This window comes from Panthera onca, chromosome C2 (assembly GCF_046562875.1).
Source record: "Panthera onca isolate mPanOnc1 chromosome C2, mPanOnc1 haplotype 2, whole genome shotgun sequence".
Taxonomy (NCBI): domain Eukaryota; kingdom Metazoa; phylum Chordata; class Mammalia; order Carnivora; family Felidae; genus Panthera; species Panthera onca.
Genome location: NC_138347.1, coordinates 62,888,329 through 62,913,754, shown reverse-complemented (window position 1 = coordinate 62,913,754; position 25,426 = coordinate 62,888,329). Strand labels below are relative to the sequence as shown.

General features: G+C 36.7%; 1 long non-coding RNA gene across 1 annotated transcript in view; it reads left to right on the top strand.

The window, feature by feature from the left end:
* Positions 1-23,054, top strand: part of LOC132683692 (uncharacterized) — a 207,266-nt gene extending 184,212 nt beyond the window's left edge. The window contains exons 2-3 of the long non-coding RNA XR_009612341.2: positions 21,393-21,496; positions 22,915-23,054. This is a non-coding gene — a long non-coding RNA (uncharacterized LOC132683692). The remainder of the gene's footprint in view (positions 1-21,392; positions 21,497-22,914) is intronic.
* The last annotated feature ends 2,372 nt before the right edge of the window (positions 23,055-25,426 follow it).

Below are 25,426 nucleotides of genomic sequence, written 5' to 3'. Positions count from 1 at the left end.
ACTACTCCCTTTGTGCAGTATTCTGATAATTTCCCTTTTGCTGGCTCCTGAGTCATTGTAGGATATCTGCTTTCTTTAGTAAACTTCTGTCTGCCTTCTTACTTCACTGTAAACTAATAGGACCAATAATTCTGCCCATTTTCAGTTTGAAGAGAATTTTCTCACGTGTACTCTAATTTCAGTCATCACCCTGTCTTGCTTTTAGTCTCCCTGCTTCCAGTTCACCCCTCTCACCTCCCATCCAATTCCTACTCAGCATCCAGGTGTTCTTTCAACAACAAAAAAGTTAGTGATGCAACTTCCTTGTTTATGCTTATGCAGTGTTTGTACATGACCCAGTAAAGTCCCTTATCCTTGGCATAGCCTAAGGGAGGCTGCAAAATCTGTAACCCCCTACCACTCCTGTGCCTTTGCTCACCAAACCCTACCTGCACAGGCTAGCAACCTTTTGCTTCTTTGATACCAACCATTCTCTCTGTCTTGTATCTAGGTTTTTATGTAAGCTGTTGCCTTTACCTGGATCCCTCACTGATTGAATTTGAAATAATGGAGACACGACACGTATGGCAAGGGTAAATGTTAGTCAACAAAGCATACAGAAGATGACTCCTTTTTTTTCATCAAATCAACTTAATCTCAACTCCAACTCACAGTCTTGCCACCTCCATCAGAATTCTATCAGCCTCTCAGTCGTTCTGCTAGCTAATTCCATTGTACTGTGTAATACATTCTCTATATTCCTCCAAGAACATTTTTTCTGGGCTTCAAATATAGTTAAAACATTTCATGTTTAGACCCTTTGAGAGCTATCAATAGTCAATAGGATAAAATATATTGTAGACTGCCTATTGTGCTCTTAAGATCAGTCTTTCTCTTATTCATGGAACAATGACTACTTTAGTATACTACATTTCCCAGCATCCCTTTAAGATACATCTAGCCCTGTGACTAAGTTTCAGGCAATGGGATAACGAATGGAAGTGATTTCTACAAGTCAAGGTCATCTTCAAATATAGAGATTTTACTCTGTAATCTGGACTGTTGACCTGTCTATTCTCATATTTAAAACTTTCTAAAACTTTTTGTGGTTCCCAGTTGTGTTGTGTTATTGTATATGTATAAATTTCTACTCCTTCTGCTCACCTAATATGAAATACCCTTTGTGCCTTTCATCATTTTCAACATTTCGAACTTCATCTCCTCTAAGAAGTCTTTGTTTTCCTCTTCTATACCTTTTCTGGTCTGGGTTACATGCCACCCTTGTGAGCTTCCACCATATCATGTATACTAAAATTTCTTATTTGCATATGCAGGTTTTTAATTAAGCTAACGGTTCCTTGAGAAAGCTGTGTTGTGTCCATGTCTATAGCCTTAATGCCTAGCAAGGGGAATGACATTCAGTTGATGTTTGACTTAACTGCTTCTTGCATTGACCTTGATATTACAAGTATTCTGGTGGCAGAATCAATCATGATTGGTTGAATATATGTGGTAAGGAGCTGGGAAAAATAACACTCTTCAATAGGGATCAGAAGTCCACTTAACTTGGAGATCTAGAATAAATCACTCTCCATTGTAAAAAAGAAGAATCTTTGATTATGTATCTCCATTTCTTTCTGCCCTAGACTTCCCCCATTGCATTCTGTAATTCACATTGCTTACCTCTGTCTTGCTCTTTGCCCGCATTATCTTCATTCAGGCTGCCCTCACACTTCAAAATTTGGTGACACCATTTCACAAACTGCCACAGTCCCATTGGGCCAGAGAAAACAATATGATTCTAATTTTTTATTTGCCTCAAGTACAGAGGAGTGACTGGATTGGTGACATGAAGCATGACTGAGGACAGGACAGAAGAAATGCTTGGGAGAAAAGATTCCTTTTATGGCACAATGCTATGATGTCATATGCCATAGTTGTCACATGACAGTTGTCATTTGCTTTTTTGTCATATTTATGAATCAAAAGGAATCAAAATTTCTAACAGACTCAGTTAGAAGTCTATCAGTAATCCATCAGTCTGCCTGTCCACTGAGTTAAGATTAGAGTCTAAAAAATTGTACTCCATGTTCTCTTCTAGAGATCAGGGGAATTTTAATCCTTAGTTTTTCATCTCCTCAACTATGGCCAATGATTTCAGTGATTGTTATGATACCTCTAGTAGTTTTGGAATCTCACATCCTTCTGCTTCTTCTTCACGCCATAGAGACTGGATAAATATAACTTTACTGTACCCACATTTTAGCTAGAAAGCTACTCAATCATGCAAAATCAGTTGACCCTTGAACAACAAGGGTTCAAACTGCAGGAGTTCACTTATATGTGGATTATTTTTTTCTACAAATACAATATAGTAGTATAAATGTATCTTCTCTTCCTTTTTCTATTTTTATTTGAGAGAAAGAAAGAGGGAGAGTGTGCACAAGTGGGGGAGGGACACGGGGGAGGGGAAGAGAGAGAGAGAAAGAGAGGGAGAGAAAGAGAGGGAGAGAGAATGAACCTTAAGCAGGTTCCATGCTCACTCAGAGTCTGACTCAGTGCTTGATCCCACAACCCTGAGATCATTACCTGAGCCGGAACCAAAAGTTAGATGCTCAACTGACTCAGTTACCCTGGTGCCACTTCCTTGTGATTTTCTTAATACCATTTTCTTTTCTCTAGGTTGCTTTATTATAAGAATACAATACATAATACATAAAACATACAAAGTATGTGTTAATCAACTGTTTATGTTGTCAGTAAGGTTTCTGGTCAACAGTAGGCTGTGAATAATGAATTTTAGAGGAGTCAAATGTTACATGAAGATTTTCAACTGTGTGAGGCGGCCAGCACCCCTAACCCTTGCATTGTTCCATGGTCAACTATATCTGTATTGAGTGAGTACCTTCTAAATTTGTCCCTTGATCAGTGTCTAAATTCTTATTTTCCCTCTTCCCAATTTCCTGTTGTTTTGGTCTTTTTGCCTGGAAGTTTCTAGCCCTTCCCAGAATTTCTCCTAAACTCTCTAGAGCCTTCTTTCCTTTTGCTCATAAGGAGGCTCTTTTTTTTTTTTTTTTTTTTTTTTTTACTTCCACATGTGAGTCTCACTTACTGTGAAGATACTCCCTAGCCAGGTTTCAGGGCACACCCCTTATCTTAGTGGAGACTACAGAGGTTTATTTCTTCCATTCAAGATTAGACTTAACTCTCAGGGTCTGAGGTTTGCCTTTCAAAGACACCAGGCCTAACAGGGGCTCCAATGCGGACCAGGCTCTGAGCCTATGGAGAACATTTCCCTCTTTCCTACATGCCTTGAGATAAAACTCCCTTCTGTCCTTTTATCCCATTGCCTTCCCTCTTGTGTGGATCTGTAATAATTGCTGGAGTGCTGGGAATTCATGCTAATAATGAGTTCTCAAGAGCGACTTTCCTTTTTTTTTTATTTTTTTCCTTCTCTCTCTCTCTCTCTCTCTCTCTCTTTCTCAAGTGGTTAGCTCTGAAAAGAATAATTTATCAAATCATTTTTATTCAACTTTTGAGGAAGAAGAAAGAGGAAAAGAGGTGGCGGGGAGAAGCCCTTTTGCGGTTTTAATTGCTTTGCAGTGTCTGCGGGAGGCTCTGCTCTGCTTATCAAAGCCCACACAGCCGAGGCCCTGTGCTTCTGGCTCAGCGCTGTCTCACTGGAGCGGCTGGGTTCCACTGATGGACCAGATAGTGCCTTAGCTATCTGATGGCTTCAGTGCTTAGGAGGTTAATTCAAGTGATGAATTGAAAATTTTGGGAGGGTGCAAGGAAGGGGATATGGACTGTCTTTTTCAGAATTTAAAAATTAAGATAAAAAAACCAAAGTCTTATTTCTCCCTTCCTGCTTTCTAGGATTTGATGAATTTGTGTATTTAAGGGAGAAAATAACTTCTTTTGTATTAAGATCATAATATGAATTTGAGTATATTGCTTGATTTACCATCATCTTTTTCTAATACTCTGAACATCTCTGCAATATAGGTCTCATTGAGGAAGTAGAAAATCCAGGGGAGCATTTAAACTTGCAGAAGAGAAGGCTGAGGCATGAGAAAGTGTTCCAATTAAGAGGTGTAATAGGTTGCTTTAATGATATGTTGACAGGGTGGTCACAATCTCTACGAAAGCAGAATCGAAAATTGTATAGTCAAGTTCACTGTGAGAGAAATAGATGAGCTGTTAGGCTTATAACAACAAGTGTTTATAAAAGTGTTTGGGAACAGCTTATGGAGTCACTATCAGTAGAAAGACTCAAAATTTTATATTTTAAACACTGATCTTTATAGGTGGGAATGGGGGGATCAAAATTAGCTCATGATTTTTTTCTTTCAAGATCTTCTGTTATCTTGAGGCAGTACCAAAGTGCTTTGTGGTAAGTTATATAACTTATCAAGCACAAACAGAGAAGACATGCACTTGTACCCTTCACAACTCTCATCTTTGTCCTTAGTGGTTGAGAGTACCAACTTTGAAGCCAAGCAGCCTGGATCACATTTGAATTCTACCACTTAATAGCTGTGGGAACTTAAGTATGTTACATAGCTTCTCTGTGCTTCAGAGTTCTAATACGTGAAGTTGGGATAATTATAATCACTGAATCATTGCATTGTCATGAGAATTAGATGGGTTAATGTTGTAAAGTGATTGGAATGGCACCTGGCACATAGTTAAGTCCACTATGATTCAAGCTATGCCTATGCCATGACAATCTCTTGTCACAGTACAAAATAGACTGGCTCTTCCTCATTTAATGCTGCTACAATGTAGGAATTAAGTGCCCAAACTTCCCACCTTCTTGCATACTGATGCCACACCAGTTCATTGTTATCAATGTTACTAAGGCTTTTTGCATATGATGATGATCATCATCATTACTGTTATCTGCCCTTAGTGGGTATTGAGTCAGATCAAGTACAGGAAGGCAGGCCAGGAGCTGTAAGGTGAAATAGAAAGTGCATAGATTTTAGGATCATTTGAACATGGCTCTGTTCAATTGCAGCTTTTTTTCTCTGTGAGTGATTTATTTAACCTTTGTAAGCCCCAGTTTCCTCAACACAGAAAAACTATTTTGAGGATAAAGAGGACGATGGAGATGATTCAAAATGCAATCACAGCCATATCAGACTCCCTTACAGAGGAAAATCAGACAATGCTACTTATTACTGCAGTCAGGTATTATAGGTAGCCATTAAAGAAAAAGGTTTTGTGTGAAAAAAAAATTAAATAATATGTTTAAATATCTTTTGAGCAAAATCATTTATAGGTTTTATGTCTGTCAACCCAGTTAATATATATTTCACATTTAAAAAATTAAGAATCCTTTAACTACTATTTTGATTAAATTGTTTAATTGGAGGCAGGATGCAGGCTTATTGCTTGTCACTTATATCTGATAAAGAACCTGTGTTTTCTGGTTAATTCAATTTAAAATAAATCCCATCACTTTAAATATATTAGGAGAAGGGGGAAAAGGCTTTCTTTCTTGAAAGCAACAATGGAGCCATCTATTATTAAATGTAGAAAATGATGCTAATGCAATCTGATGGCTGAGATTTTACAACACAAAAATCGGGAAATTCAGAGTTCTGTTTCCCACAGCAACCATAACTTTTCTCCCCTTGAGCATATGTAACATTTCATATTACCAAATATGCACTTAACTCTAAATTATTATATATGCACAATGGGGCCAAATTACAGTCACCGTGGGTACCAGAAATGTGAAATTCCTGACATTTGTGTACTTATGAATTTAAGTTTCCATGGTGCTTTTCTTTTCTTCTTCTTTTTATTTTATTTTATATTAGTTTTATTTTTAAGAATCCTCTTTTGAAATACTGAAAATGACACTGCCTTCAGCCTTGAGCTTCTGTATATGATGTAATAGATATGTCAGAAAGGCTACAGTAATTAATTATTTTTGTGCATGAACTGGGGACATACTATGTACAAAACCCAATTCTGTGCTCTTCAATTGAAAATTTATGCTCATTGCTCAAGTTCTGCAGTTTGCAACTTCTTACTTGGTCCTTAAGAACCATCAATCAACATTGATTAAGTTCAATGCCACAGTCAACAGTTTTTCTGTTTGAAAGTGATATTTGGAAGAACTCACCCTGAAGTTTCTATCATTAATATTCACTGTCCATTTCCTGTCCTACTGTACTTATTTGATTAAGAAAGACAGACACAACTAGCCCTTTTGCATTAAATTACTTTAAGATATGCTTTCCAACCCCTCTCATCTCTAATTCCCCTCTGATTCCATGCAGTTGAAATCCAAAACAAAAACAAAAACAGAGCCATGATAAAGAATATTAGTTACAATAAAAATCTACATAATTCCATTTTTTTTAATTATGTCACTTCAGATTGGTTCTTTGGTACTAGAAAACAATCCACAGGGACATCTGGCCATAGTCTCTTGCCATCAGTGACCCAGAGGGAAAGGAAGTTACTAAAACAGGCACTTAGATTCTAAAAACTTTATGGATCATTGGATCAGAAGTTTTGCTTCATGGAATTTCTCCAAAGCAACTAATCAGACAAGGACACAAAGATGTATTGTGCATAGGCAAGCATCACAACCTAGACTGTAATGTAAAAATAGAAAAAAAAAAAAAAAAGATGAACAAAATACCCTATAATAAAATAATAAAGACTGGTTAACTAAATATTGACACAACACTGTAATCACCATTATTTAACAATGATAATGATGATATTTGTCATGATAAAAGTCCCATAAATACATTGTTAAATAAGAAGTACAAATTTTGAAGCCTGAATACATAATATAATCTAATTTGGGAATATGGATATGTATATAATCATATGTATATGCTCACATTTGTATAGAACTTGAAAAATGTCTGGAAAATGTCTATAAAATGTTGACACTGATTATCTCTGGATGGTGAAATTTAAGATATTTATTTTCTCCTTATACTTTTTTTATAGTTTTACTTTTTCTAATAAACATATCACTTTCAGTATCAGAAAAAAATAAATCTATGTGTATATATAATACATAAATATGTATACATAGGTATATATGCCTAATTTGATGTGTTTCACTATGCTAGATCAAATACACAGCAGCCACAGACTCTGACATGGGCAGAGCTCATGCAGTCCAACACTTGAGCCTTTGCTTTCTAACCAGATCATGATAGTTAGTTGGCCTCAAGTGAAAATAGAACCCTACCTAAAGTCACTTGGGTAGGTATCCAGGGATCATATTCTTAAGGCCCACATTTTCAACATGTTACACTTGTAGAGGAGGCTGGGTAGAGAGGGTCCTAGAAGAGCCCGAGTATTTATTCACAACTTGAATAAAAGGGCATTAGGAGCATGTAGGGGTGGGGGAATGTGGTAGTGTGTGCTAATAACAAAGCGGGTGTAAGTGGATAGGGTAGATGAAAGCTGAGGGGAGCATTTTAGAGGGACTTGTATATGGTGGAAAATAAGCATAGATTTTAAAGCTACAACTCAGATTGATTAGCAGGAAGAATGGCTGTCAAAAGACTAGACTTATTGTTCAGTCAGAATTTATTGAATGTTTGTTTACCAAAAAGCCAACCAAGCGCTGAAGCAGAGATTTAGCATTCAAGAGTGAGAAAAGGAAGACCTTCTGATGAAATGAAGAGAGAGAGAGAATAATGAATGACCACTGAGCCCATGCCTAGAAAACCAAGAGCAAGACTGAGCCACCTGAACAGAAAATCCTCCATTGGAATTTTGCGTGCTGTCCTTTTTTCCTTCCTACTGTTATTACCCTAATATGAGCTGTTATTTTTCTTCTTAACTCACATGCAAAAAGTTTGTGTATCTACCATTTGTCAGACATCGGGGCAAATATTTGCATTTTGGTGATAAATAATACACAGGCCTGACCTTGGAAGCTTATAGTCTGATAGAGTTATAGACGTGAATAGGTGCTCTTTAAGCACTATAAGTGTAATGACATGCAGAGATGCAATGGTAGCAACTAATTCAAACTGGTGGATTGGGACAGTTTAATTTCATTTTTTCCCCTCTATCATACTTCTAGGTTCCTTCAGTGGCTTCCTAATTGTTGGGCCTTGCCTTCATTACATCTGAAGCATCTTAATGCTGATAATAGATTCAAATGTTCTAAAAAAGAAATTTAAGTCTGTCACTTCCTCATTGATGAACTTATAATAACTATATTTCAATTAATTAATTAATTAATTACTCTTAAGTTATTTCCATGTCCTCATGGTTTTCTACTTCTACCCAAACTCATAGTTCTTCATTTGTTCATTTATTTAGCTACAATATTTACCACTCCCCACTATAAGGAGCAATGAGGTTGCAAAGATGAGTGAGATATGGCCCCTGTTCTCTAAGAACTTATGGTCTAGTAATATAATAAAAACACATAAAAATGAGTACAATTACATTAGGCTAAATATTAAAATCAAGTTGGAAATTACAAATTAAACAACAGCTTTCTTTGCTAAAGGATGAATACGAGTAAGAGCATGGATAAATGAAGCAACTTGTGAATTGAAACAGAGGTTGACACTGAGACTGAGCTGAAGATAATGGGAAAATTAGGCAATGGAGAGGAGTAGAAACTACATCATGACAGGGTCTCTATTGTACTAAGTAGTTTGTAGCCACTGATCTCCACTAAATGTTTCTAACAGAGAGAATGACATGACTAGATAAATCTAGTCTAGACTCTGGGCAGTGTGGAATAGAGATCACTGAAAGATGAGACCAGAAATAAGACCAATCAAGAGCCTACTGTATTAATTAAACAAAGGTACCAGAGGAAAGTTACTAAGATAAGTTAGTAAAGGGAGGACATAGATGCAAGAGCAGTTAAGGATATAGCAAGAAGGATCTGTGGCATAATTTCAAAATTTTTCATTGGATGTCTGGATGGATGGGTGAAAATCACCATAGAAGAGATTATGTAAGATTATAGCAGGCAGAGGGGATGATGTGGAGTTGTGAGGAGGCAATGTAATGAATTCAGTCATAGGTGTGCTGAATTTGAGATGTTTTGGGGTGATTCAAACAGACAGTTGAATATATAAATTTTAAACTTAGGAAAGCATCCTAGGCTAGAGAAACAAATTGGAAACCATATAAAAATTGCAACTGAAATCATGGGAGTAGATCCATTTACTTAACAAATATTTAATGGAAGCCAGTTATAGGCCATATAGTCTTCTAGATGTGGATTTAGAATAGAGCAAAATACAATACAATTCCAACTTCTTATAGAACTGGCATTTTTGCAGGTGGAGCCAAATAATAGTAAATAAGTAAAACCTATAATATTTCAATGGGTGATAAATTGAGCATGGGAGAGGGGATTCAGAGCGCAGAGGTGGTAATCATGGAAAGATGTGAGGTTTCTGAAAGGTCAAAGAGAACCTCTCTGAGAGGGTGGCGTTTAAGCAAAGACAAAAAGAGAGATAGTAGCTGTTACAGTCATGGGTAGAAAGGTAAGGAAAATCTGATTGATATGAGTTTTCAGATCTCTTTTGAACTTAAAAAAATCTTCAAAGTCTTTTTATGTAGTTGCAATCTATGGTGACATTTTTAGCTTTAAAATGAAAGTGTCATCTGGAAAAAAAAAATCATGCCTTAAGTGGAAATTATAGATTAATTGCTTGAATAAAGGAAATTACCAGAAATTTGGGAGGTCTACTTAAAAAGTGAGAAAGGATATTTGGAAGTGAGGTGTTTTAGATGACCATTCTTGTATGTGGTTTCTATCATATATCTAAATACAGATCTTTCTGTGTATATTTTCAAGTAGCTGGATCATGTCTTGAAGTTCATACTTTTCGTCTCTAAACAAGTCTGCAATGACCCTTCACCATGGTCAGGTTGTAGTAATAGGGAACCTATTATTCTACTAGGGCTGATCATAGCCCTATGGAAAAGATCATAGAAGAGTTGCCCTAGAAACTTCTAAAACATCCATATCTAACACCTTAATCATTTCTATATGTGTGTCTTTTTTATCACAAACCTTAATTTTATATATTTACATTTACTAAGAACTGTAAAGATGTAGTTTAATATTTTCTTCCTGGTAATAAGAAAAACAAAATTTGTGGTCATGGTCAGTAATTTCCAAAGAACTGGAGGGAAGTGTTGATTTTTTCTATATATTTGCAAGATTAGTTTGCATTTTTCTAACAAAAACAGTAAGATTATGAATGCCCAACTTGGCATTATTTTAATAGCCCAGATACTTTTTCCCTTGTCCTAACTGGACAAGTTAATTTCTAGGTGTAAGAGAAGTTTTTCTGGATATCTTTGCATTCTTGACTGAGGCATTAATTATGTTATTTGTTCCTATTGACTAAATTGTTGTCTTACTAATACCTAGATATTTATTATTATTTGATTTGGAGGTCATAATTACCTCAAAATATTTGTTATGTGCAACCTTTGAGCATGAGCACAATTATGAATTTCATACATTCTTATATCTAGAAAAGATTAGCAGCTCATCATCTTCATCACTCTCAGAGACAGTACCAAATGTTCCCAAGTTGTTCCAGAAAGTGTGCTCCCTAAACCCCAGTTTACTCTACCCATTATGCTCTTTCTCTGTAGGACTGTCATTATTATGGAAATCCAGAAATCTCAAATTTTTCATTACCATCAGATACAAATCTCTTACTTACCTATTTCTTTCTTTCTGTTAACTGGATTATTTGTGTATGGATCTCAGTTATTGTTACTTCTTATTAAGAAAATAATTCTAAGATACCCATCTGAAGGTGTCCTTATGTTTAAACTAAATTTCCCTTTGCCGTTTTTCTCTCTTTTTTCACATAGCACTTTTGTGTTTTGGTCTCTACTTAGTGGAAATGGACGATTGGACACAGTTACATAACAACCAGTTTCACAGGCATGAATAAATCTATTCATGCCTACTATACTTACAGGATACACCCAATTATACTTATAGGGCATAGGGAAAAATTTGATTTCTTAAACTTTTTTATTCTTTCCTGTTAGCTTTTCCCTTCAGCTCAAAACCCTGAATTATTATCCATGTAGGGGCACTTATATATTTTCCAGTCCATACTGGGCATAGTTGTTTGCTAGCAAGCCGTATAAGATGGACACTCCTGGAGTCCCCAAAATGAGTTCATTGTGGGCCATGACTTGAGTTAAGCTGCACAGAGTTTTTGAGCTACACTATTAGCCACAGCAATGCTACCCTTCAATGGTGTGGAAAAATCAAGTGTTAACTGTATTTGCTTTTTGAATATTGTTATCATAAATCTCTCCACATTCCTGGCCTTCTCAAGTAGTATAAAGTTCTTCATCTGGCAAAGTTATCGTGGCTTTGCCATTTATTAAAGACGTCTTCAGTTTAGGCATGAGGGCACTAAAGATAGTCCATAGCCTGCTAGCTCAGGATAAACTACACCATAAATGCACAGCAAATATCTCACAAAGATACAGTAATTACCCAACAAATACCTCTTTGCTAAGCAATGAATTATAGAGCCCAATATCCTGTAATTACAAACCATTTATATATCTGTTTAAATTACTGTGGATGCCACTTAGCGTAATCACTTTGGTGATTAATCAAACATTATGTGCAGTATGGAATACTTCAGAGTTCACAGGTGTGCATGTTTGTCAAACGCTTGCCCTAAAGTATCAAACCGTAAAGTTTCTAGCATTTTCTTTTTTCCCACATTTTGCACAAATTTCTATAATCTCAAATTTTTCTTAAACTACCATGGCTGCATGTTGGCTTTGGAGACATTTAGGAATATACCACCTAGGTTTCAATGGTTACAAAGCTTTGCTTTAGTAACTATGGTTTTCAGAGTTACTAGCGTGCACCATTTTGGGAGGTTAAACCAGAAATAAACTCCTCTTGCCAAATATTTGTTTTGAAGTGAAGCTTTAGTGGCACATTCAGCTTCTCTGCTCCTGAGTGAGACCTTTAACAGCACTGTCACGGTGCATTCAAGAAATTGGGCCAAGTGCCTACCCGGGTGTTCCTTGGGCAGGGTACAGATCTGCCCTAAAGCCATGAATGACAGGGATTAGTCCAGGACTATTGGTCTGAGCTCTTGCATTTTTGGCTGCCAAAGACTTTAGTTTAATCTTCCTGGCAACAGTAAGTAAGGGTCAAATCGGATTATTCTAAACCAATATGAGAATAATTTGAGAACAATAGCTGGCTAGGGAGGGATCGTCATGCAACTGAATTACAGTGAATTATACAGAGTCTTGCCTTGGAAGGAATAATTTGATCACGAGACCTGTGATTGACAATTATTACTGATTGCAGCATGCACCCTCAGCAGCTCATATGGAAGCCTCCTTAGGCAATAAGCTACCTGATCCCCTTGGTTTGCACATGATTCAAATACGTGGATCTGCCGATGTCTGTATTATACAGGAACAATAGCTAACACTTGCTATGTGGCAGGCTCTATCATAAGTGTTTTGCTGATATTAACTCAGTTGATATTCACAATAACTTCATAAGACACATACTTTAATTGCCCCATTTTGTAGTTGAGGAAACTGAGCATGGATCCTTTGAAGTAACTGGCTCATGTCTACTAAGTGGCAAAACTGCCTTTTCAACCCAGGCAGCCTGACATCTAACTTTATGCTTCTAAACACTATGCTATAGAAGTCTCTCCTGAAAGACTAAAATGAGCCCTGCTTGAAGCTGTATTATTGATTGTAATGGTATGTTGCAACTCAACTGTATTCAATCTCAGAAGTCATGTTCTTTCTGCCAAAGCTTTTGCATAGCTCTCATTTGTGCAACTGTGCAGGAGCATCTTAGAACCTAAATTTTATTACACAGTGGTTTGGACCCAACTAACACTGCTGTGTGCTATGACAGAATAGATCAGGGGATAAATAGCTGGCAGTACAACTCATTGGTAATTTACTGTCTGGGCTATCAGGTAATTTACTGGCAGTATGACTGTGCAGCTGAATCTATCAATTGCCTGCTTCCTCTTTTTGTCTTCTCCTTTTCTTTTTTTTTAATCAATAAAAAATCATCATTCTTAGACTATAAAAACAACAAAGTTGAACTCTAGACATTAGGAATTTCCTTCCCCAGCCTTAAAAAGGCAGAAATCCAAAATGGAAAAGCAACATCATATTTGAAAAGACTTGAGAAGAAATTTGATATGGAAATGTCACAGAAATCCTGGAACATATTAAAATAACTAATGGAGAAAAGGAAGGTAAACTGTGGGAATGGAGGCACTAGAAATAAAAGCTAAAAACAAAAACAGTTTTATCAGTAGCAGGAAAAGAAAAGCATCTTTCTTTCAAATGAATTTGTTCTTTCACATCTGCTTTTGTCAAGTCTAATAATAAAGCACATTTGACTTTAAGAACACGAACATATATACTGGGTCATGGTGGACTGGCTTTATCCAAGGCTGAGGTGACAAGTAGAGAAGTGTGCTCAGGGGGGTGAAAGCATAAAGAAGGAATTTAAAAAAATACTAGTTACTAGAAAAGCAGAACATTAGGAAGCATGGGAAATTTGGAAATGAACAATGGAATTATTATTGAGAAAGCAAGAAAGGATGAAATTAACTGGTAAACTGATACATCTTGAAAGTGGAGAGACACCTCTTAAAGGGACTTTTTTTTCCAGGTCAGACAGGTCCTAGAAAATAGACTTTATAAATTGATTACAAGTTGTGCTAGGAAACTCTTGACACCAATTTTAAGCTTGAGGTATACAGATAAAGCAATCCAACTCATTCCTGCATTCACTCAAACACGTTTATTGAGAATTAATACCACATAAGATGATATGCTAAGCACAGACCCTACTCTCCATAGATCAAAATTTAGTGAAGGCAAGAGAAATAGCCTCAACTAGCAGCATTCTAAAATTCCTATGTGACAACACACACACACACACACACACACACACACACATACACACACTGTCAAAAGGATATTGCAGAGGAAAAGATAAAAGATGGTTGGAAAAGTCTTAAACACAGAGGTAACATTGAACTCACCTGGTAGGTATAATTTCACCAGGGAAAAAGGAAGAGTCTAGTGCCACCTGTTAAGGACCAGGTGTGACCAGGTGTGATAACAGGATCAACTGCGCCTAGTACTGCTTCCCTTCTGTCAACAAACATGGAGTCATTCAAAATGTGTTTTTTTTTCTTTCTTTCTGATAATCAGTAATGAGTCAGGCCACTGAAGACACAGAGAAGATGCTGTCTCTGTTTTAAAGGGTTCTGAGCATGGTTGGAGTTAGATAATAGACCAGTAAAAGATAAATCATGATACAACCAGATCTGACTGATAAGCACAGTCAGAGCATTAGGGAGTAAAATTCTGCCTAAAGGTGACATTTGAACAAGCCTTAAACTGATGAGGGAGAGTTTGGCAAGTGAAGGAAAACATTCTAGGGTGAGAGAACAGTATGTGGAAAGGCCTGGAGTTTTGCTTTGTAAATCATGATTTATGTGCATCTCACATCCAACTGACATTGTTTGTTTTCCTTGTATGGACTGGATTCCAATACTGAAGGTGTCTGAGGAGACCTATATTCTCTTGATTCATTTCTCCCTAAATTAGAAAGTGGTACTCCATGTAGTAGGTCTATGATCAGAATCTTCATTTTTTATAGAATTACATTCCACTGCACCTCTCCTTAAACTATAATTTTATGTCATTTAAGAGAATAATTTTGAAGTCAACACAAGGAATCCTATGTCATAAACTCCATCTCTTTAGCTCTATCTTGAACTTTTTTGCCTCCTTTCTTTGAGTTGGCAGCCTCCATCTTATTGCATAGTTGTGTGTGTGTGCGTGTGTGTGTGTATAAGAGATTCTGTGTTATGTATTTTTATACTTCAAATAAGCATTTTGTTATAGAAAATTTCAAATGTACTAAAAAGATAGAATTCTATAAATAACACTATATATTTATCAACAAATTAAATAATTATCAATTCATGAATAATTATGTTTCATCTATATTCCCACCCCATCTCTCTTCTAATAATTTTGAAGTAAATCTTCATCATATCAGTTCATTTGAAGATATTTTAGTACATATCTCTAAAAGATAGGAGTGTTTTAAACATTTTATTTTTTTTTTATTTTTTATTTTTTATTTATTTTTGGGACAGAGAGAGACAGAGCATGAACGGGGGAGGGGCAGAGAGAGAGAGGGAGACACAGAATCGGAAACAGGCTCCAGGCTCCGAGCCATCAGCCCAGAGCCTGACGCGGGGCTCGAACTCACGGACCGCGAGATCGTGACCTGGCTGAAGTCGGACGCTTAACCGACTGCGCCACCCAGGCGCCCCATGATAGGAGTGTTTTAAAACATAGGCACAATACACTTGTCATTCTGTAAATTAACAATAATTCCTTAATGTCAAATATTCCATTAGTATTTACATTCCTCTAATATGTACATAGGTAGGTAGGTAGATAGAAGATCACAGTTAGTTTGTCTGAATCAAGTTCTAAGTCATTTTAGTTTCCGTTGTGCTAGGTTATTGACATCTCTTCATCTATTTTAATCATCATTGGCATCAGTAAACGATATCCTGTGAACCAAGCGCAACTTACACCTCGCTTGTATAAATAAAGGCTTATTGACATTCAACCATGTTCATTAGTTACATGTTTTCTATGGCTGTTTTCATGATAAAACTTCAGTGTTGCGTAGTAGTGACTAAGATTGTATAGTCCACAAAGCTCAAAGTTTTCACTGTCTGTCCCTGGACAGAAAGTTTGCTGACTCCTAATCCATGGTTTCCCTCAACTCATTTTAATCTCATTTGAAATTAAAAATTATTCAGGATAAGTGTCATATATGCTTTGAGTACAAAGCCTGGCTGTAGAAGAAATGTACCCCACCATTTAAAAACAAAATGGCATCCTTCTGTCTCTCTCTGTCTCTCTCTTTCAAAAATAAAATACATACATATATATATGTATATATGTATGTGTATATATATGTATATATGTGTGTGTGTGTATATATATATATATATATATATATATATATATATATGTTTTATTTTTGAAAGAGACAGAGAGACAGACATGTATATATGTATATATATACAGACAGAGAGACAGTCCCCCAAAGGGGACTCCTGTGTGGCTCAGTTGGTTGAGCGCCGACTTCAGCTCAGGTCATGATCTCACAGTTTATGATTTGGAGCCCTGTGTCGGGCTCTGTGCTGACAGTTCAGAAACTGGAGCCTGCTTTGGATCCTGTGTCTCCCTCTCTCTCTGCCCCTCCCCCACTCTCTCTCTCTCTCTCTCTCTCTCTCTCTCAAAAATAAACATAAAAAAAATTTTTTAAACAAAATGGCATCCTACAAACTACATATTCTTTTGAAGGGATATAGAAGAGAAACAAATATAAGAAGGAGGCACCTTGGCTCAGGCCTTCACAAAATGGAAGTAACTGCAAAAGTTACTGTCTCAGGTCCCCAAACATTACCATCTCAGGTCCATACTTGGCTTTGCCAGTCTATTCAAAGGTGATCAAATCTTGGAGACTAATTCCTACACATCTAACTCAGCTTTTTAACAGCATAATAATTTATAAGAACAGTGATGATTTAACATCTACTTAGAATTCAAGTGTATTTCTAGCACTTATCTAAATACTTTACATATATCAATTAATTTAATTCTCTTACACACTGTTATTAACTCCACTTTATAAAGTGGAAATTAAGACATAGAGAAGTTAATGGAAGTTCTACGCCGACCAAAAATTCATGTCAGCTTGCCACTGCATTTCCTCTTCTGTTAGAAAATCTACATGGGGAGCCAGTTTTTTCAATTGGAAGGTTGCTTGGTGAGCACAGATCAAGAGGAATGCAGTTTAGGTAGATTTTCTTAGTGGTGAAATACATCAAGATATAGTGGTATAATCTGCACTCCATTCCATCAATAGACACATATGTGCCAGCTGGAGATCTATATTTGCTCATCAAGGAACTTTCCAGCCTAAATAATGCTGAAGATACACTGACATCATTTACTAGCCCCTTGGCTCCCTTTATGAACCTATGCAAACCATTCTCTTCTTTTCTTCAGGTTGGTTAAATAATGTGATTGAGTTTTACCTTTCATTTTCCAGTCCTGCTTCTGTAAGCTTTTGCCCAAGTCATCTTACTTAAACTTGGGTATTTCCAAATCTGCTTAGCTTCACATTTTATAAACTCTCTCTGGCACTTCTACAGATGACTAATCTCTTCCAGTCTGTGTTGCTTCTTGCTAATTTCACTCTCAGTGGGTAAACCGATTTCCATATTCTTGGAAGCACTTTACATTACCTCTATCTACTTACTAAACTCTTGAGAGGATCAACTCTGTCAGAAGGATTTTTAAAGACAGTTTATTTAATTTCTGAGTCCATAATAGTGCATGTGAACATAGTCAGAATTGGCCTTTTATTATCTACTCCAGAAGAAAGTGCAGGAGTTATTTGAAAAGTTCAAAGATACTCTTAAATATGGGTGCCCAAATTTCCAATACAGGACAGATCAAAGATACAGAAGGACAACTTTTACTTCCAGTGTTGGTATGAGCCCTGACATGAACATTTTCTGTCTCCATGCCTGTTCTCCCTGTCTTCAGCAGGTACAGCTAAAGTATAAACTATGGGTCTGTGCTGGCATCATATGGCCACCCAGACAGATAAAAGCAACACTTTGTAGTCATTGCTACTTTCCTATTTTCTTTTTCTAAGGACATGAAATGGAAATATATGAGGGGAATTTAAAAGGTAGGTTTAGGAACTCAGCTGCATGGTAGGGTCAAATGAGTTTAGAATGAAAATCAACCAGTGAGAAATTAAATGTAGTGGTTATTACCTAAGAAACGTTTCAGAAAGAGTTAAGTTATATGCTCTAATGTGTAGCAAAGTGATATCTCCCACCTTGGTTGCTACCCCCTGGAGCTAGTATCCTACTAACTTGTGAAAGTAAAGTCTTGGGTATCATAGAAAATGGTCTATGTTTCATAGTGAAGTCCGTGCAGGACAAAGAGATAAGAGTCAAAGGAAGCAAGGTGAGCAAGAGGACTGAGGAAGCAGGACATAGGGGTAGAGGGTTTTGATCATGAGAATAGAATGTCTATGGATTCACAGGAATCTTAAAAAAAATATCAGTTGAACTTTTCATACAGGATAGGATAGGATAACAAATCCAACGTTATTTGGATTACAAATTCAATACTGGATTATATGAAGAATAAAATATGAAAATTAGGCAGTGGGCTTCCCAAAGTTGGAGACAGCACTGTTCATTAGCATATGCAAAAGAATAATCTATTCTGGTCCAACACGGAATCTTCTGATACCCTCCTATACATCCAGTATTGTCCTGTCTTTACATACAGGGATGGACTCAGTCTACATCTACTTTAATAATTTGAAGGAAATTCTTAACCATTGTGTCTTCAAATGCTGAAAGTTCACTTTAAATGGAATTGTTCTCTATTGATTCTTCTGGATGTTTGCACTGTGCAATATTCTGCAAAATGCTGATTGTCTGCATTACTTAACATCCTAAGAATAACTTGTTTTTACTTACTTTTCCCTAATTTCCCTAGCAAACTTTGTCATTCCTTCTTATCAATGTTTCTACTTTGCTTTGCTACCAAAGCAAAATCTTTTAATTTCTTAATTGGAATGCAAAATAAATACAATTCCTTCCCTTGCTGCTCTAACCCATCCCCACAGAGAAGAAATATGGATACCATGATAATTCCTGTGTTAAATCTTTAAGTGTCATTCTTCCATCAGGGGTGAGAGATTTATAATTTCACGCTCAATTCTGAGTTTTTATTTTCACTTTGACTGCTGGGTATTTGGTGCTTTTAAGAACTGCGCTGTATAAGGAAAAAGATGATCACAGCTTTTACTTATTTCAGAAATATTCTTACCTATTTATTGTATAGCTGTCAAATACTATAATAAGGCTTCTATTTTTGCAGTTGCAACAGAAATGACCACTTCCTTTTAGTGAGACTTTTTTTAATTACATAGAGTGGGTGGGATATATGTCTTGTTATGGGTGGGTTTGATAACACAATGACTCTGAAGGCACAGCTACATGAGCAAAATACTTGGATTTTTGTATATCAGGATGAGGGGCCAGGCTATAAAGGCAGGCAGGTCATGAAGCTCCATGGAAGTTTCTATATTGTGCTTTCTTCCATTGGAGAGCTGGAAAAAAATAAACCCTTGCCTGTTGCCTTAACGACCAGCATTGCTTGTGACCTTCATTGAACATCTCTGCATTTTTTAGCAACATTGCTGAGTAGGAGGAAGGCATGGATTGGAGAAGCATATTCTTGGAGACTATTGTGCACAGCCTAAATAACCATCATAATGCATAAGTGTAAAAAAACACAAAGCTGCCTAATTGTAAGACTTGAGTTGAAAGAGAAATCTGGTGGTATCAACTGGGGCCTTTGGTTTTGGGGTTGTTGAAAAGGTTTTGTGTAGGAAGCACTGATTGGTGTGATTATGGATCCAGAAACCAAGCTGCCAGCTGTGGCTACAGATGTGAAGTGCTTCCACCATCTTACCTGGGCTCTCAGAAAGGGGATCAAATGGATGCTGGGGACTGGGAAATGTATCATGTTTCATAGACATTGCAACAGAATAGGAAACTATCTAGATCAAACAAACAAACAAGTAAAACAAAGGGGCTGAAACACTGCCCAATTATAGCTTCCTAGAGTCCTGCTGCTTCACCTCTCCAAGTCACACAGCACTGAAATGGTTGAGGAACAGACTTCATGTCTCCGTGTACAAATAGACTTTGTCTGACTCTGGCCAGTGGCATGTAGCAAGATAGTTATCCTTGCATCCTTTTACTCTCCCTGTCTTCTATTTGGCAGTGCTTCGGCCTCTGTCTGGATGAAGTGCAAGAATGATTGCTAAGCTAAACCGGAAAATCCGGTGGCTAGAAGTAACAGAAGTGAGCACACTAGACAGAATTCTCATGTGGTCTTCCTCACCCATGTAGTGAACACTTGATGTATTTTCTGGAAAATTAGGACAAAATTATTACAAAAGATGACCCTATCTCTATTATTCACTTTAAGCTTAGGTGCTTGAATGTTTTGACACGTTTTAAAGAAACAATTCCAGGGGCGCCTGGGTGGCGCAGTCGGTTAAGCGTCCGACTTCAGCCAGGTCACGATCTCGCGGTCCGTGAGTTCGAGCCCCGCGTCAGGCTCTGGGCTGATGGCTCGGAGCCTGGAGCCTGTTTCCGATTCTGTGACTCCCTCTCTCTCTGCCCCTCCCCCGTTCATGCTTGTCTCTCTCTGTCCCAAAAATAAAAAATAAAAAAAAATAAAATAAAATAAAATAAAGAAACAATTCCAATGTGCACAAAGCTATTGGTTTACCTTCTGCTTTGAAGGAAAACTCATAGAGGCACACCTGGGTGGCTTAGTCAGTTAAGCGTCCAACTTCAGCTCAGGTCATGATCTTGCAGTTCCTGGGTTCAGGCCCGCAGCAGGCTCTATGCTGACCCCTCAGAGCATGGAGTCTGCTTGGTATTCTGTGTCTCCCTCTCTGTCTGCCCCTCCCTTGCTTGCACACACATTCTCTCTCTCTCTCTCTCTCTCTCTCTCTCTCTCAAAAATAAATAAACATTTTAAAAAAGAAAACTCATACTCATAAAGCATTGTAGCTTGCAAATGCTGACAGAAATATCTCCACTTTCAGAAGTTGATACAGAAGCACATGCACATATTCATTTGAAAAGGGAACCTGAAATTGGTAGAAATAAATGTTCAGTAGGAACAGGACACAAGAACCAAGCTTCCGGGTGAGGGAGCAGACTAAGTCACAAGCTTCCTTATGATCTGCTGAATCTACCTTTCCTCTGAGTGTGCTATGGGCCTGTAACTCTTGGAAAGTGAAAACTTTGTTAGAATACTGATTTTATTCCTTGATTTAATCACCAGCTTTCAGAGTCCATAGATCCTGGTGAAGAAGCTAAGGGTAAACACTGTTCAACGTGGAGTCTTTCATGTATCTATTTATTCAACAAATAACTATTTGTAATAGAAAGCAGATTGCAAAATGGTTGAAAAAACAGGATTCTTAGTCTCCTTGAGTTTAGAATCTAGTCAAAGAGGTAGACATTCAACAAACCAGCACAAAAAATAAGTATGTAATGCCAATTATATTAATTGTATAAAGTATACATTTGTATCAATTGCATAATAATACAATTTTGTAAGATACCACAGGACAAATCCAACCATTTTTTTAGAGAAAAAAAAAAAAAAAAAAAAAGGTTATGTGTAGCATTAACTGCTAGTTGTTTTTCATTGTCTATTCTCCCCTTCTTTTTCAGTAATAGAGGTTTTCCCTGGGCATGTGGCCACCCAGATAAAAGACATTTCCAAGTCTTCCTTTCAGAAAGGTCTGGCCCAGTGACTAAGTTCTGGCTAATAGAATGTGAGTAGGAACGTTGTATTCAAGTTTTGGGCTATTTCCTTAAGAGGAAGAGACATAACCTCTCCTTCTTTTTCTTCTTTCCTCTGATGGAAATGTGTGTGGGGTGCCTGGGTGGCTCAGTAGATTAAGTATCAGACTTTGGCTCAGTTCGTGAGCTTGAGCCCCGCCTTGAGCTCTGTGCTGACAACTTGGAGCCTGTAACCTGCTTTGGATTCTGTGTGTCCCTCTCTCTCTGTTCCATTCTCTCTCTCTCTCTCAAAAATAAATAAGTATTTTTAAACAATTAATTAAAAAAAGAAATGTGTTCATAATGATGGAACATAAAGAACATCTTGGACTATGAGATGGAAGCCATATTTTGAAAACTGCAGACTGTCAAGACCCAACACTGTCAAGCCACCATATCATACCCAAATCATCTACCTGAACTTTTTTTGTGAGAAACAAACTCTGTTGTGTACATATCACTGTATTTTTCTCTATTTCTAGTGCACTGATCATCAGTTTATTTGAAAAGAATTCATTGCAAGAAAAAATGGCCATTGTGGGGGGTATTTTTCCTAATGAATTTTGACTAGAATATTCTTACATTTCTAAATTTATATTTGCCAGCATAGCTCTGCGTTGGGCTCTGTGCTGACAATGTGGATCCTGCTTGGGATTCTCTCTCCCTGTGTTTCTGCTCTTCCTCTACTCACATGCATGCTCTCTCTCTCTCTCTCTCTCTCTCTCTCTCTCAAATAATAAACTTTAAATTTAATTTGTCAGCATCACTAAAACTAAACACTCGATGTGTATAAAACCCATATGATTTAATTTTCCATGTTCAAAAACAGGCAAAACAAATCTATGTTGTCAGAGCACATAATAAAGGAAGTTAACCATCCAACGACAGCTCAATCTTCTAAAGATTTTGGAGAGCAGGGAGTCATATGGCATTGGGAAAAGAGCAGAGAAATCAGGAGATGGAGGGTTAGATGCTAGGGAGCTGAGTTGAGACATCATTTAATCAAGTTTCTTGAATGAACTTTAAGTAATGACACCCAGGAAGAAATCTCAAAAGCTGCCTCTATATTATATCAAAATATTTAATCTCTTTTATTCCATTCTATTGAGAATTAACTTCACTGGATATAATTAGAAGCATTAACTCAACTTAATCTTCATAGAAATTACATTCTCAAATTCTAAGAATTTTCATTTTTTCATCTGAAAAGTGTTTCATATGTTCCAAATCAACTGCATAAATGCTTAATTATGTTTTTACATTGATTATTTAAAAGGTAATAATATGGGAATAGGAATGAGGATATTTTGAAACAATTACATTCATTTAGTAAACCAGTTTGAATGTTACTCTAGATGACAAATAATGAATCAAATGTCACACATCCTATGTATATCTTTTCCATCTATAGTTCCCATAACTTTGACTACTGATACCATGGGCGACAACATGGCTACCAAGAAAAATAAACTGAGAGTAGAATCTACCACAGTTATCTACCCCATGTATATATTGTTTAAAATCTTTTATAAAGTTCAGTAAAAAAAACAAATTAATTACACAAATTTCATTGCTGAGATCTGAGCACCTTAGTCACACAACTATTGGAAAGTGCTAGACCTACCTCAGAGGAGTCAGTAAACTTGAAATTCCATTTGTAAACTTTAAGTGAATTTGATGCACTTTGTCTCATATTCTTGCCACCTTAAATCACTGAGGGCCAAGTCCTTATGTCATTTGTTCTCCCCCATACTTGTATTCTTGTTCTTACCATTTACTTCCTCTCACCTAATCTATCTTTCCAGCACTGTCAACCTTTGTTCCTCTGTGTATTTGAGAATGTTTGACCAATGATCATTTAACTTCCAAACATCCTCAACTCCTTCCCTTTAACACTTGCTCTAATTAAAGCTTGACTCACTCCCAAGGATACTGCTTACCTAGGAAACCCTATAAGAAGTAAAGAATGAGCATTTTGCCCATGGGTTCAGATTATCTTTGACTACTATTGGTTATTCTCAACCAAAACTCTCTGATCTCACAAAAACAAAAACAAAACCTAAAAACCAAAATGACAACATTTACAAACAATGACAACAAAACAAAACAAAACAGATTGTCTTTCTGTTCTCATGCCATCTATTTTCTACCATTCTTGTCCTCTATCCTTCCAGCTAGTTTCTTTCCCATTGTTCTACTTAAATCCTGTCATCATTCTATATTTTTTCATGTTCTATGTGGCTGGCCAGTACAACATTCTAATTTCCTATTTTCCTATTTTTCCTATTTTTCTATTTCCTAGTTTCCTATGGCCTATGTTGTCAGAGGACATAATAATTCTTTGGCTTTTTTGACTCTTGTAAGTTTCAACTCCATTGCAGTTCTCAGTATTCACATTAATAATGGATTCAATTTTGTCATCTCTGAAAATGTTCATTTCTCACATATTAAATTTCAAATTTCATTTCCTAACCACAACAACAATTAAAATTCCTCAACTTTCTCATTCCCTTACTCTAACTATGTTATCTTTGATGTCATTTTACCTTATGGTCCCTTAACTTCTCCAATTCTCTCTATGGATCTCCTATTTTAGAGATGGAATGAGGAATTAAGAATTCCAATGTAAGCATATTAAGACTGGGAGGATTCCTGGTAAAGATCCAAGTACACACACACACACACACACACACACACACACACACACATATGCACACACACATAGACAGTTCAGAGCTCATAAGATAAATCTGGGATATTTGGGATATCCCAAAATCTTGGGATAAATCACAGGATAGTTTGGGAATATTCAGCATAGGGATGAAATTCAAAGACATAGGTCTGGATGAGATCAGCAGGGAGAAGAGTTGATAAAGAAAATGGACTTGGAAGGAATACTGAAATACTTTATATATTTTTTTAGTCTGATGGAGAAGAAGCCATCCAAGATGTTTGAGAAGTGAACAATGAGAAGGGAAGACCCTAGGAGGGTGTGTACCATCATGGAAGTCAATAGAAAAGTGTTTGAGGAGGAAGAGCATAATCTACTGTGTGGAATGCTTTCTGCTGTGTGTGATAGAATAAGAACTTATTCCTGGAATATGGAACATGGAAGTTATTAGTAAAAAATAAAAAGAGAGAAAGAAACAAAAGAAAAAATATTTCTTGGAATATGAAGTTAGAAACCAGATTAGACTGAGTAAAAAGGAATAAATGATGTGGAAGTTAGAGTATGAAAGAGAACAAAAATAGTGAGGGAGTTCAGGGAAATGATATGTTAGGGGAGCTATTTTCCTTCCTTTCTTCCTTCTTTTCCCTTCTTTTATCCCTTCCTTCCTCCCAATATTTCCTTCTTTCTTTCTTCCTTCCTTCCTTTCTTCCTTCCTTCCTTCCTTCCTTCCTTCCTTCCTTCCCCTCCCCTCCCCTCCCCTCCCCTCCCCTCTTTTTTTCTCCTCTCTCTCTCTCTCCCTCTCTTGCCTCTTTCATTTTCTTTCTTTTTTTCCCTTCCTTCCTTCTTTCCTCCCTCCTTTTCTCCCTCCCTCTTTCTTTCTTTCTTTCTTTCTTTCTTTCTTTCTTTCTTTCTTCTTACATTGTCAGAAATACTGACAATATTTGAATATAAATATGTTTGAATTTCAAATGGGAATGATTTAGTAGTAAAGGGAAGATTTGTCAAGCAGTTGAGAAAATAAATGAAGGAGTAAACTCTTGAGGAATTATTTGAAGATGGAACTCAATCTGCAGGTGGAGAGATTTTTTCCTTTTCTAGGAGAAAGAATGATTTTACAATTAATTAGGAAGGCTAAAGATGCAACTTGGTTTCTTTACTTTGTTACTAGGAGTGTAAAAAAAATTCCCTCTAACAGTTCATTTTATTAACAAATTATAAGATTATTAACTTAGAGTGAGGAGAGGATGGGAAT